The sequence below is a fragment of the Ambystoma mexicanum genome, chromosome 3q (genome assembly GCF_040938575.1).
Source record: "Ambystoma mexicanum isolate Mex_15411 chromosome 3q, UKY_AmexF1_1, whole genome shotgun sequence".
Lineage (NCBI taxonomy): Eukaryota > Metazoa > Chordata > Amphibia > Caudata > Ambystomatidae > Ambystoma > Ambystoma mexicanum.
The window spans coordinates 1,101,178,286-1,101,192,436 of NC_090926.1; the positions used below are offsets into that span (position 1 = coordinate 1,101,178,286).

The following is a 14,151-nucleotide window of genomic DNA, read 5'->3' on the forward strand; positions in this document are numbered from 1 at the left end:
TCCTGCCACTGCGTGATTGCAGTCTCTGTGTCCTCACTGGGTGATCCCAGTAATTGGTGCGACCTGCCCAGAAGCCAAGGGAAGGTCACCTCAGTTTCTACAGCTTTCAGTTACCTACCTCTTAGTCCCCATTGTTTGTATGCTTGCCTGATGTAGCCCCTCATCCCATGAGACGAGGCTTTCCCAGTCTTCAGTCACTTACCTGCTTAGTCCTAATTGTCTGTCTGCATCCCTGATGGAGCCCGTTATCCCATGAGGCGAGGCTTTACGAGTCTTTTATATGCAGATGAGGCTTGTGAGCGCAGACAACACTTGGATTGCAGTTCATACGAGTCACAAGGTTTCTTTGCATAGGACAAACAGTCTGCTCTCGGTCAGACTAGATGTTGACACAACTCAAAGGTTGTTCGGCTCAGCTGCAAGTTGAAAACACAGTCCACCATTTTACGACACAAGCAAGAGTAAAAATCAAAATGGCGGATGATTCTAAAAATGGCAGCAACGTTGATCAAAAATCTGTGCAACACAATGGGCTTAGGCCAATATTATAACAAGGCAGCATTATGCTAATACAGTTTAACACCATGAGATGATGCTTTCCCAGTCTTCAGTCACTTACCTGATTAGTCCTAAAGGTCTGTCTGCTTGCCTGAAGTAGCCCCTCATCCCATGAGACGAGGCTTTCCCAGTCTGCACTTACTCATACCTGCTTGTCATAACTGCTTTCTGGGTTCCTTAATGCAATTCTACCTGCTTGTTTCTGCATTTTAATTTGTTTTTGCTTGCCTCCTTTTCCCATCTTCACTTCCCCTCTCCCCCTCTCCCCTTTTTCATGTTTCAGCACTTCCACATTACAAATCATCTGACAACGTAGTCAGAATGTTCCAGTTTGTCTTCCTCCCTTCTAATTGTCCCTAAACCCCCCCCCCCGCCCCCCGCTTTCATGCTTTAGCACTTACTTTCATGTACTGAACTTTTCAAGACCTTTTAAGAGAGTGTTTGATTTTATTGTGTACCTTTTTCTCCTCTTCGCTTCCCCCACCCTGTCTTCATGCGCCTCGAAGGACATGTTTTGCTGCATAGTGTGTATTACAAATAATCAATAAATAAAATAAATAAAAATAAATCTGCACTGATGATTCAAACATTTGTCAGGTTGCACCTTTTCATTCAGCGCTACTATTGTGCGGTCACTGGTTAGTGAAAACCCGGTTGGTTCAGGGCATCACCCAGTAGTGGTCCAGCATGTAATCTGCACCCTTTACATGCACTTCTGTTGCAGACAGCTATGCTTGCATCTTACATTTTGGGGAAAAATCAACCAATCTGTGGCCCTAGAAGTATCATGGCTACTTCTGTAGATTTACATGAAGTTATCAAGTCTTTTTAGAACTCACCATATGTTTGAGGATGCACGGCATTAATCATTGTTGAATTTCATATATTGTCGGCAGAGTATCAAAACCAGACTGTTAAACCCTATCAGGGCACATCACCTCTGTGTTAGCTCAGTGAAGTAGTCTGTGGAAAATAAGGTCATGTTTAAAACGACAAGGTTGTAAGATAACAAAACAGTTTGAAACTATTGCTTGGCATCACGGTAGACACATATGTGCTTTAATATATGCAATACAACGCAGAGCAGCATGTGAACACACGTTACTGCAGCATTTACTAATATATACAACAGTAGACATTTTAGTAGTCTCTACCATAGAATTACTGCAGTATGTATGGTAGTATGCAAATCAGTATGGACCTCACTTTCAATTGAGCCATAACATCAATGGACGACGTAAAAGCCTTGTGTAAGGCTGTTACGCCTTCCATTTACACCACGGCTCATTTTGGCCGAGAGGACGGGTGGAAAATAACTTTTATGTCTTCTCCTCCACCATACAAATGCTCCAACAAATACTGGCAATCCCTATGTGGTCCACCAGATTTATGCACCGGCACCAGGATCCATTGTAAATGCTGCCTGCCATGCTGACATGGCAGGCAGTGTTTACATTTACAAACAAACACTGTACAACATGATTGCATGTCAGAGAGTGTTCATTTTCATGTGCAAACACGACATACCATGCACGCATGGTAAGCCGTGTTTGCACATGAAAATGAAACACTCTCCGACATTCTGAATGTTTAATTGTAAGTGTGAGCCCTGCTTACCATGCTCACATGGTAAGCACCACTCACAATCAAAAGTAAATGCTGCCTGGCATGCCACATGCCAGGTAGCATTTGCTCACTTTCAATGCGGAGAGCAAATGCAGTACACACGCTTGCGCGCTGCCGTATGCCATTTGTATTTGCACCCAGCAGTGTAAATGACCAACATTTGACTGCAGGAACCCGCTTATATTAAAGTGTAAACAGAACCACACCCCACCATCAAATTACGATTTTAATGAACATGCGTCGTAATGTGTAGTATATTTACCACAAAAATACTACAAACTAGTTTTTACTATCATAAATGCAGAACATGCCAATCTATACATTTACTGTAGCATATTGTGTCCAAAAGACCACAGTAGTTTATCAATACTATACTTTTTTTTTTAACGTTTATTTACATTTTACCAAAACCAGAATACATCGATCACAAAGCAAATACAACATAGCATGAGTGAAGAGCAACAATACAAACAATATTAGAATCCATAAAGAGAGAGAAAGAGAAAAGAAAAATAAACAACCCTTTATTATATACATACCTCTTGCTAATACAGGTTTATATAAATTCCTCTTGCTAATACAGATTTAAGAATACATCCCACACCTTAGCATGCATTCGCAATTTCCTCAACCGCCTGTACATCACCTTCTCAATATTCGCCAAGAAAATCATCTCATCAGTCCAGCCTTCCGCTGTTGGCGGGATCTGGGATTTCCAAACCCTCAAAATCATTTTCTTAGACACAGAAGCACCCCTGAACAAAACATTTTTCTCAGACACAGAAAGATCCCCAAGCAGTTCACCACAGCACAGAACCATCGTCTTAAAATCCAAATCAATGTTGCAATCCAGGACCCGTAAGCATATAGTGCAAACCTCCTGCCAAAAGCCCCTAACCCTGACACAATCCCAAAGCATATGTTCAAGAGTTCCAACTTCCAAACCACAACACCAGCACACATCTGAATCAGACATGCCCCTATTTTTGAGCCTCTCCGGACACCAACATACTCTGTTTAGAATTTTAATTTGCCTAGATCGTTCACACAAATTAACTGAGCAAAGCCGCACATTCACACACATCTCATTCCACATATCAACGGTAATCTCACAACCCAATCGTCTACTCCATTCATCCATCAATCCAGTATTATACTTGTAGCTTGCAACCATCTGGCGATACATTTTGCTCGCCACAGACTGACAACCCACCGCCATATTTTCCAAAACCTCAAGGTCACTCATATCAATCTCACCAATACACCTATTCAACTTCCTGTAATCCGCAATGGACACATTCTCAATATTAAAATCAGCACATAACATATCAAAATCAAACCATTTCCCACCTCGATAAATATCCTTAAACCAATGAACGCCGCCAATAAACCATTCCAGCCAAAAGATAGGCTTACCAGCCTCTGTGATGGATTTATTAAACCAAATCAAAGCTGAAGGTGATGTCTGAGCAGATGAACCACACATTTCATGAACGCTCCTGCACACCTCCTGCAAAAATCCAGTCAAAGGAAGAGTCCTACCACATTTACTAACAGTCGTAAGTATCGCTCGTGGGGCAAAAGGACCCAAAGTACTCGCTTCCGCCACAGCCCAAGCACCCGGAGAAACATCCAGAAAAGGAAGAAAAAACTGACAAGAGAAGGCAAGATGGTATGCTCTAAAATTGGGAACCCCAAGCCCCCTCTGTCAACAGGGAGCTGTAGCTTCCACAATTTAAGCAGAGGAGGTTTCCCGTCCCAAAGGAAGGTTTGCACAGTAACATCAATCATCTTCCAGTAACAAGCACTGATCCTCAAATAGAGCATACTCAAAATATAGTTGATTTTGGGGGCTGCGACCATCTTCAAGGCGTTCACCTTACCCCATAAAGACAAGCACAAAACCGACCATCTCTTCGTGGATGACTTCAGTGCACGACAGGCCTCCCCTAGATTTGCTTCCACCATATCATTTACAACCGGAGTCAGCGAAATCCCCAAATATTTCATTTTGTGGATGCACCATTGAAAACCAAATCCAGTTACCATTGATCTAACACAACTCCTCGTGATAGGTAAAGCCTCAGACTTCGAACAGTTTATTCGATATCCTGCCACCATATGGAACCGGTCCAAAATATTCATCAAAGAAGGCAAAGAGACTTCCAAATTCCTTAAAACCAACAAAAGGTCATCCGCATAAAACCAAGTTTTCTGCTCAACTCCATTGAAAGACACACCTTCCAAGGTTAAATCATTCCGCAGAGCAATTGCAAGTGGCACGATAGCCAACACAAACAATAAGGATGAAAGCGGACACTCTTGCCTAGTGCCCCTCCAGAGATTAAAGGTTCCAGATAACAAACCATTCGTCTTAACATTAGCCGTAAGGCGCGCGTACAAAAGTGAGACCCAAGAAATATACTCATCAGCCAAATTCATCGCCCTCAACACTGTGAACATGTATTGCCAATTAACACGATCAAAAGCCTTTTCAGCGTCCAAAGAAAACACAGCCACATCATCATCCAGATCCTGGGCCTGAGACATGGTCAACAAAAGATTCCAAATGTTGCTAGAAGCTCTACGATGTTTAATAAAACCAGATTGATCTGTGTGAATAAGCCTCTGAATCACATCCTCAATGCGTAAAGCGATGATTTTAGCCAAAATGTTGTTATCGGTATTTATTAAGCTTATTGGCCGGTAACTGGAAGGTAGGACATTATCCTTTCCCTTCTTAAGGAATACAGAGATGGTTGCATGATTAGTAGATTCTGGAAGAATCCCCTCCTCCCTGGACTCAACATACATGTCTCTCAAAAGCCTTCTGGAAGAATCTTATAGAACTCGGCCGGCAGACCATCAGGACCTGGTGTTTTCCCAGAGTTCAAACTTGCAACAGCAATCCTGATTTCATTAACAGTAACCAATTGACTCGAAGCCAGTCATATCATCATCAGAAACCTTTGGAACAATCAAACTATCCAAGAAGCCAACACCACTGCCATTAATACCAGCCTCGTTCTCGTATAAATTCATGTAGAAATCCTTGAAAACAGCATTAATCTTGCAAGGATCAAAAGTGACCACCCCATCCAGGCCTTGTATAGAATTAATGGGTCCCTCCGATATCTGTTGCCTCAATCTATAGGCGTACCATCTGTCACACTTTTCGCCTTTCTCAAAATAAGCACTCTGATTCTATATAAATCCTTTTCAGCTCTAGCACCTAAGACATCATTCAGGTTTTTCTTCAATCTCTTCAATTCCATTCTTTTATCAATATCATTTGGATCACGAATCAGATCATCCATAACTTCAACAATATGGGCATCAGTTTCCATCTGCACTTTAGAAAGTCTTTTCCTCCTACCACAGGATAAACCTAAGGCAATGCCCCTCATTGTACATTTGAATGCCTCCCAAATAACCTTCTTACTAATAACATCCGAAGAATTCTCATTCACAAAGCATTCAGCCTCTGTTCTAATTTTCTCTAAAATAGTCTCATCCTGTAATATAGAAATATTCATCTTCCATTGAAAGTCCTACAGCGTGCAAAATTCGAAGACAGGCCCAAAAAAATAGGCACGTGGTCGGTAATTGCTATACATCCAATTCGACTAGTTAAAAGATTTGTAGTCGTATCACCAGCAGTAAAAAACATATCAATCCTTGAATAAGTGTTATGTGCTCCAGAATAGAACGTATATTCTTTGGAGTCTGGGTGTTGTAGCCTCCAGCAATCTTTCAGATCAAAATCCCCAAGCAGCGTCTGAAAGAGCAAAAATGTCCATCCCTCCTCTGTATATCAGAGTGTCCAGTGCTATCCATGGACGGATTAACCACCAGATTGAAGTCCCCACCCAGAACAATATTAGCTGAGTTCAAATCAAGTACCATCTGTGATACTTCCCCAAAGAAAGAGCCATTGTCCATTGAAGGAGCATAAACATTACATAGCACATGTTGGATACCCTGCACTTCCACCAAAGCAGCCACGGCCCGCCCCTCTCGATCACAGCTAGTCTTCAGAATGTTAATAGGAGAATCCTTCCGTAAAAGAATTGCCAACCCTGGGTCTTAGAGGAATAACAGGAAACAACAACATCACCCAACCACTTCTTACGCAACACCCCAGCGTCCTCCAACAAAAGATGGGTCTCCTGTAAAAAAACAACATCACACATCATATCTCTTAAGGTGTTCACAATCTTCTGCCTTTTGACAGGATTATTCAGCCCATTAACGTTCCAGGAGGAAATCATAAGCTGAGAGCACCCAGCTGCAGACATGACTCAAGAGGTCTAAAAAAACTAAAAGTCAAAAAAACAAAAAACAGAAAAGAAACAACCCCAAACCGCCTGCAACAGAATAAGGACGCCAATGCTGAAGAAGCACAGGAGACCAACCCAATACCTTGGCGCCCCTCCCAAATCCAAGGTAATCTCTACTCACTGAATTCTGTAATGATTCACAAATCAAGCCAAACCTACATTTCATGGCTAGTAACCCAACTCACCCAACAGAGCAAAAAGATCAGCGTCAGAAACACCCAAAATCCCAGCAGTAAAATGAACATCAAACGTACAAACCATAAAAGACAGCAAAGGCCACAATCTGTGTAACATTAACAATAGTAGGAGAAGTGATACCCACCAGAGAGCAACACATGAAAATTGTGAAAAGATGTAAAAAACAACATCCAAATGTAATTTGAGCAAAAGACCCAGTGAAGGCCCAAAGAATTCCATACATGAAACAACAATGTAGACATAAAGGTGATAGATATCCCTGCCCAGCAATGAAAACCATATCCCATTTGAATTAAAGAGCAAAACATTCTGCAACACCCTGAGAAAAAGGCAAAGGGATTTGGGCATGAACACATCTCTATCCATTGTGTTCTATTAATATAAAACATTACCATTGCAGCCACAACTAAAATATAAGAAAGCAAGAATAAGAATCGCCTTTCAAAATTTCAGCCGCCTATAGCTGAAAGAAATATATCCTGGGTGCAAGAATCCAGTATGACACACATAAAGTTAACCATATAGCTGCATAAATCATGGTAAGCTCCAACAGTCACATGCATCAGTCTGGTCCATGAAATAGTAAGCAACCGAAGCAAGGTGCAGGCGTCATCATATTTGACCGTGGCGATAGACTTGTACCCCAACCTTCATTTCAGTGGCATTCCTCAGTTATGGTAATTGAAAAATAGTGCACAAACAGCATCAGCAAAATTCAAGAGGAACCGAGCATCCCATAAGAAAATGTAATGGCCAGACATTGTGAATTGAAAAGCAAACTATTTAAACCACGAGATAACCCCACGTCATTGGGGCTCCGCGCTCCATTCTTGGGGTTTTCATTTCACTCGTGAATTTACAGCTGGGATTCCTAGTTTTGTTTTCACATCAATGTAATACAATGGAGTAAAGCAAAAAAAAAACGAGGACTGGACTTGCGTGTTCCCGGTGACATGGAGTCAGCTCATTGCCATAAGTACTGCCCACGTGGTGTTCTGCATCAAAGAACATGCTTAGAAATTGGAAGACATGAGTTTTGTGTTTTGGCCAAACAGCATGGGCGGATGAGCTATACCAGTAATAGTTTTCTAGACATTTGGCTTTGCATAAACATTCCATTTCTCAGTAAGTGCCATATCGGGAAAATAGTACAATTCCAGTTAGAAGAGCCTTTGGTATGTGACTCGAAGTAAGAGTCTGGATTTGTAATGTCTTTACAAAATGTGCATTCCAGTGCTTACCAAGTGAGCTTTGCACCTCTCCTGCCAAAGATGCGTGATATTGAAAGGCATTCCCGGTTGGAGGCCGAGAGAACGGCAGGGTTATCTCGGTGTTACGTGGCATTTTAATGCACTTGCATGCCATTTGTATGGCCCCAAAGCGCTGAATGAAAACCAAACGTGTCAGTGTATTTTCATGCTTTTGTCTGACAGTTACTCTGTTATAAAAGTAATCTGAAATAATAATCTCTTACAAAATGGTCATGTCACTTTGAGAATAAAATGGCATACTTTCTAAGTAAACAAAGCTCAGCAAAACTGGGGAAAAGTAACAGCCGACCGAAAGTAATGTGGGATGTTTTTACCCATGCATCCGAGCCCTACCACAAAAACTGTGCAGTACTGGCATTGAAAACATCATGATGGCCAGAGCTTCCCAGAAAATGCCCAGGGAAATGCATGAAGAATAGGCTGCCACCCATTTTTGCCGATGTTATGGGCACAGAAGGGCACTGCCTAAAACCACCATTGGACTACCCACAAGGTAGCCTGAGACCATCGGGAATGGCAATGCTGATTGCCAAAAGCAACCTAGAACTGTGGGGAATTCATTTTCTTAAATCCCCAAAATGGTTGCATTACCAGTACTCACCACTATCAGAAAGCCGGCGTTTTAAAACCACCAGACTTTTGTGTAAAACTGAATAAATGAACCCAAAGCAGGCCAAAGAAATACTTACTGAGAGGTGGATGCAATGTAAAGTTATATTCTGAAGTGACTTGAATGTTCATAACAAGACTGGCTGAGCTCTGCAGGTCTGCAGCAGCCTAACTGAAACTGGATTTAAAACTACCAAAAATCGAAAATGTTTAAATTAACTGAGTGACCTACTTTTGAGTGTCACATAGTTTGTCACTGTTGAAATGTCATAGTTTTGAACTTAGAATCAGCATTCTAGCTGCATATGTAAAAATTGTCTTGACTTAAACTGGGGAACAAAAAGTGACATTTTATCTGAAACCTGGCTTAATGAAACTGAATTCTGCCCACCAGCTACCCCCGACAGGAGTTGAGACTTGCACAACAGCTGTGTTCCCAGGCCTAGCTGCCTTTTGCTGTTCCCACCAAAAGGGATATGACACTTCTCTGATTGAATTACCTGGGCTCTGCAGGAAATTGAACAAAGCCCTGTCCTGACTCAGGCAAATGTTTTATTATGGGGGTCGTAAAAGTGGCTTCCTCCTGGAAGGAAAGGGGAGGAGCACTGCCTGTGAGAGCAAGCTGGCTTGGCAGAACCGGAAAAACCAGAAATTCAACCTTGTGCTGGGGGAAACCACACCCCTTTGGGGCCAGAACATAAATCTAAAAAGATGGATCATTCATAGAGCGGACTTGTGAAAATTTTATAAGTGATATCATTATTCTTGTGATTTTTCTGTGCACATTTGAAGACGTGTTAGGACCCGGTGGTATGTTCAGGGGGGTTTTTAGTGGAAAAGAGGATATTACTCTAAATGTATGTATGTTAAAAATCTGACACTCCACCACCTAATGCCCACATGCTTTGCGAACATTTGTGTAAATGCGGGGACAAATCCAATATTGGTAACCCGACCAAAAAGTGAAATATGTTGCCATTTTGAACTCAAGCTCCTAGAAACGACAGAATTGGAACAGGGGCTACCATCAGTAAATGCATGATGTGTGTATGCAATGCCAAACAACTGTCTATCTGGGAAGTATGTCTTTAGGTCAAATATAGATTGTGTGTAATTTGACAGGGGAGTGTCCTTTCTGCAAGCCATTAAATGGCATCGCTCTGACACTCCACTTCTTTTCCCCAATCAAGATAGAAAGGAAAGCTTGACCAATGGGCAGTTGAGAGAAGGGCTGGCTAGTGATGCTGCACACACACCCACTTTCAAAACACATAAAAGCAGACAGTCAGGACAGATAGAGACATTCAATTCCATTTGCTGCGGGATGCTCTGCCGGGAAAATCCATACTTTACCTCCATCAACCTCCAGAGAGCCAACACAGAGACTTCAATCTATCCACCCTCAGAGACCAAGACTTCACTTCAGAATTTGTAGCAGAGAGGTCAACTACAAGCTAAATCCCTCTTTAGCAGGCCTCAAATCATTGCAACTATTCACAGCCAGGCGAGCTGTTTGAATTCTTTGCAAGAACTCTTGCCATTTGCCAGAGAGCAGTGTTGTATCCAGAGAGAGACCAGCTGAACCGGAGACCACTGTATACGGACCCACAGACCTGATCAGAACCAGAGACCAGACCAGCAGAGTAGAGCTGACCCAGACGCTGTGCGCAGAAACCGTCCGTGGCGAGTGAAGAAAACCTGTTGACCAGATCCGTGGCGAGGCTCATTCCTCTTAAAATTTTATTGTGAGTACCTAGCAGAACTGTGTAGAACCAATCTCTTAGTTAAAATAATATAATTCAATCTATTTTAATCTAACCAGAACTGCCTCCTAACTGTCACCTGTCATTTGCAAAGCTGTCACCTATCATTTTCTATCTGCAAGCTGTAACCTGTCGCTTTGAACTTTTAAAATTTCAAATCCAAAAAACTACCTTTATTTAATCGTCCGTATCTCTGGAACCGTTTGGGCTAGGAACTTGGTTTAACTTTCCTTGCTTTCCTTGCTAAAAATGTGTTCGCCTCTTAAGGACCATCCCTGAATCATTGCTAGAGTGAGCCTGGACTAATATTAACTAGATACCACTCACCCTGAACCTCTAGAGGGAATTAATAGCATTTTAGCATATTTTTCACTTCATTGCCAGCACATATAAAAGCATTTTGGGCCTGTGTTTCAAACTTCTGTAGTCTAAGCTTGCTGGGGTGAACTGAATTACATTTGATTGCATTTCTGAGAACTGTGTGCTTTCCTTCCATTTCCTTACAGTGCATAAAAGGGGGGGGTGAATTGTCCAAGAAAGTGATTACATTGTCTTTTGCTGAAATCCTATCAAGTTATTTTCTGTACTGCATTTGATTCCACATTGCATCCATTTGAAACCATAAAAGTATTGTTGCTATCGTATCCATCCTATAACCACTCATCATTGATTATAAAGAAGTGTGCTAGTGCCGGACTATCCATTATTGATTACTGCTCAGATTAAGTGTGATATCCAATTATTAATTTATCATAAAGTGTGATATATATATATATATTGTTTAAATTCTCAAATAAACCTTTTAACCTGCAAAACAGAACTACTTCTTGGCTCAGTGGGGTCAGGGGGATTCCAAGAGAGGGGTGTTATATAGGGGTAGTCATCCAGAACGCATGAACTGGACATAAAGATATATCAATAAGGGTTTCCATTCAGTATCCCAGACTAGGCATTGACTTAGCTGTAGTGTTGATTTGAATCCTCTTACAAATTGGGGGCTCGAGCCGGACGTTTGGGTTAGATCTATCACTTGTGCAGATTAATACAGTGTGCCAGCTGACCACATACACATATCCGGTCGGATCACCACACTGTGTTACGCTCTAAAGCACTCCTCAAAGGAACGCTCTAAGGAAAAGGTCTGTTTTGCAAAAATAAAATACAAACTTCTGTAAGTCAGGACAGAGACCAATCTCTAGAATGACGACCTTGGTAGATATGAAAATAGCCAGAGAACACTTCTTACATAAGCTATTTGTGAGAGGTGAGTGGACTCATCAGGACCAAACAGTCTGGTTGCAGGCAATCGCGCAACAGGACACTGAAACAGGGTCAGATATATGGGGAGATCAGGGTCCCCTACATGTGGCCCTGAGTGAACTATACATGGCCCCGAAGGCCAAGGATGAGCACCACAAGATTGCCAGGGTAGCGGCATATTTATATTTACATATGGGAGCCATGCAGGACAAATGTGCTGAAGGCCAAGATCTGGCGAGTAGGCAACTGCTGGCATTACAGAAGGCCCAATCTGATCTGGACTCTTCTGAGCAGAGGCTGCTCAGGAGCCAGGAGTCAGAAAATGACAGCAGATGGTACATCACTAAAATAAAGGAGGATATGGATGTGCTGCAACAGGAAAAGGTGGACCAGGATACCAGATTTCTGGCCTTGCAGAAGGAGTACCAAGAAGGTTTGGACTCCCTACTGCAGAGCCAGAAAAAGCTGGAGCAACAGTTAGACTTCAATAGGGCATGTGCTGAGCAGGTAGTCACCCTGCAAAGCCACCTAGATAGGGAGAAGGCAGAGAGCAATAAACTGATTTTGAAAGACCTGGATACCCAGGCAGAGTTTGACCAGGAGCGCCAGAAAACTGGTGCCTTCCAAAGGCAAAGGGACGACCTGGCGGCACAGATGCAGGCTCTTAGTCAGGAAAGGGATACCTTAGGCCAGGAAGTCTGCCACTTAAAAAGGAAAATGGAAGAAAATCACCTGGCCCTCCAGGGACTGGGTGACCTCCAAAAAGAACACCATAACTTGTTAGAGCACACCAGGAAGGTGGAGGATGCTCTGGCAAGAAAGGAGCAGGCCAATAGGGACACAGCTCAGGAGGTAACCCTCCTGCAGCAAAGACTGGCCCAGTGCTCCAGGACCAATCAGGAAACGCAGAGAGAGAATGAGGCTCTCTGCCAGCACAATGATAGGCTCCAACAACAGGTAGCGATGCAGGAGAGACTGATAGAGTCTAGTAAGGCCTTAACTGAGGAACTGAAGGCGCAGGCTCTTGCATTGCAACAGGGAGCAGGGGCAGATAGAGACCAGGTTCGCTGGGAAAGGGAAACTCCTGAGCATAACCTCAGGAGCCCTAGTACCAGAGGCCTTTATCTCTCTCAGTCCCTGGACTCTGCCACCCCCATGTCCCCTGGCGCACATGAGCACCGGGCCACAGGGATGGCAGATTACTATCCAGCCAGAAGCATGGGGCTCATAGGCCAGTACCTCCCAGGAATGGATGGGCGGGCATCCGGGTATGGGCACCCAAGCACAGTGCAATTTAGTGGGGAACCCCAGGAGAATAAGCCCATTAAGGGCATCCTGAAAACTTCTGCCCAGTTAGGTCAGTGGGGGGGTACCCATCAAATCCTGGCAGCAAGGAGGAATCTGAAGACTCCTCTGAACGGCGCAGGACACAGGAGACCAGGTCCCCACATTCTTCCAGCCATTCCCAGGCTCGCAGAATCCGGGAAAACCTGGAAGATCAGACAGGAACCTCTGGGAGCAGTGCCTCTGAGTCAGAGGATGAATGGACAAGGGTTACCCGAACCAAAAAGGCCAATAAAGCAAAAAGGGCCTTGCTTAAGGACCCATTGAAACAGATTAAGGCAATCAGGAGTGTCATCACGCCTTATCATAAGAACGCCAAGTACTCTGTTTGGGAACACTTGGAGCTCTATGAGCAAATGATGGAGACTTTCCATTTGAAGGACAGCAGTAGCTGCATCCAGTACGTCAAATGGACATTCTCCCCAGAATACTCCAGTTTCTTTGCGGGGCTGGAGGACCAAAATCATTTAAGATGGTCCACCTATAAGGCGGCCATCTTGAAACATTTTTCTGTTCACAGAAATCCTCAAGAGGCTCGCAAGGCATCCTACAATTTGCAATGTGGGGAGGATCAGGCCCCACAAGAATTTGTGCAAGAACTGAAACGTGCCTTTGCGCAGACCACCAGAAGGGTGCGCACAGACAGCAGAGAATTTGTTAATACTTTTTTCCATGCCTTGCCCAAATACATAATGAACCAGCTCGTGAGAGATTTTCATGAGAAAAGATCTTAAGAATGGGTCATTGAACAAGCCACCCGCATCTACGAGGTGCAGAAACCGATGGAAAACAAAAACCAGCCCAAAAACCCCAAAACCAACAGCACCCCTGCTGCTGCCAAGGTGGCAGAAGTAAAGGTTGCCCCCGTTTTGGATTTGGAGATGGGGGGGCCTAAAAACCTACCTGCGCCTAATAATGCTAGGCCCAGAAGGTCCTCGGGCCAGTCACAGACAGGGAGCCAAGGAGGCAGCCCCACAAATGGGGTCCCTCGCTCTCCTGATTATGTAAGTCCCCGTTACAAGGGAAATCGACCCATAACAAGGGTTATGTGTGGACTCCTCCAGCCCAAGAGGGGGGATCCAGCCAAGCACCTAACCCAGGGAACTTCCCTCCTAACTTCCCACCGGAGGGCAGAAATTCTCCAAATCCTGGGCAGAACTTTTTCCCCAGGTATCCACCCAA

The 14,151-nt window shown here is 43.5% G+C and overlaps 1 long non-coding RNA gene across 1 annotated transcript in view; it reads right to left on the reverse strand.

The window, feature by feature from the left end:
- Positions 1 to 1,401: 1,401 nt before the first annotated feature.
- The window catches only part of LOC138581963 (uncharacterized), a 219,936-nt gene continuing 207,186 nt past the window's right edge, over positions 1,402 to 14,151 (reverse strand). Inside the window, exon 3 of the long non-coding RNA XR_011304906.1 lies at positions 1,402 to 1,521. This is a non-coding gene — a long non-coding RNA (uncharacterized lncRNA). The remainder of the gene's footprint in view (positions 1,522 to 14,151) is intronic.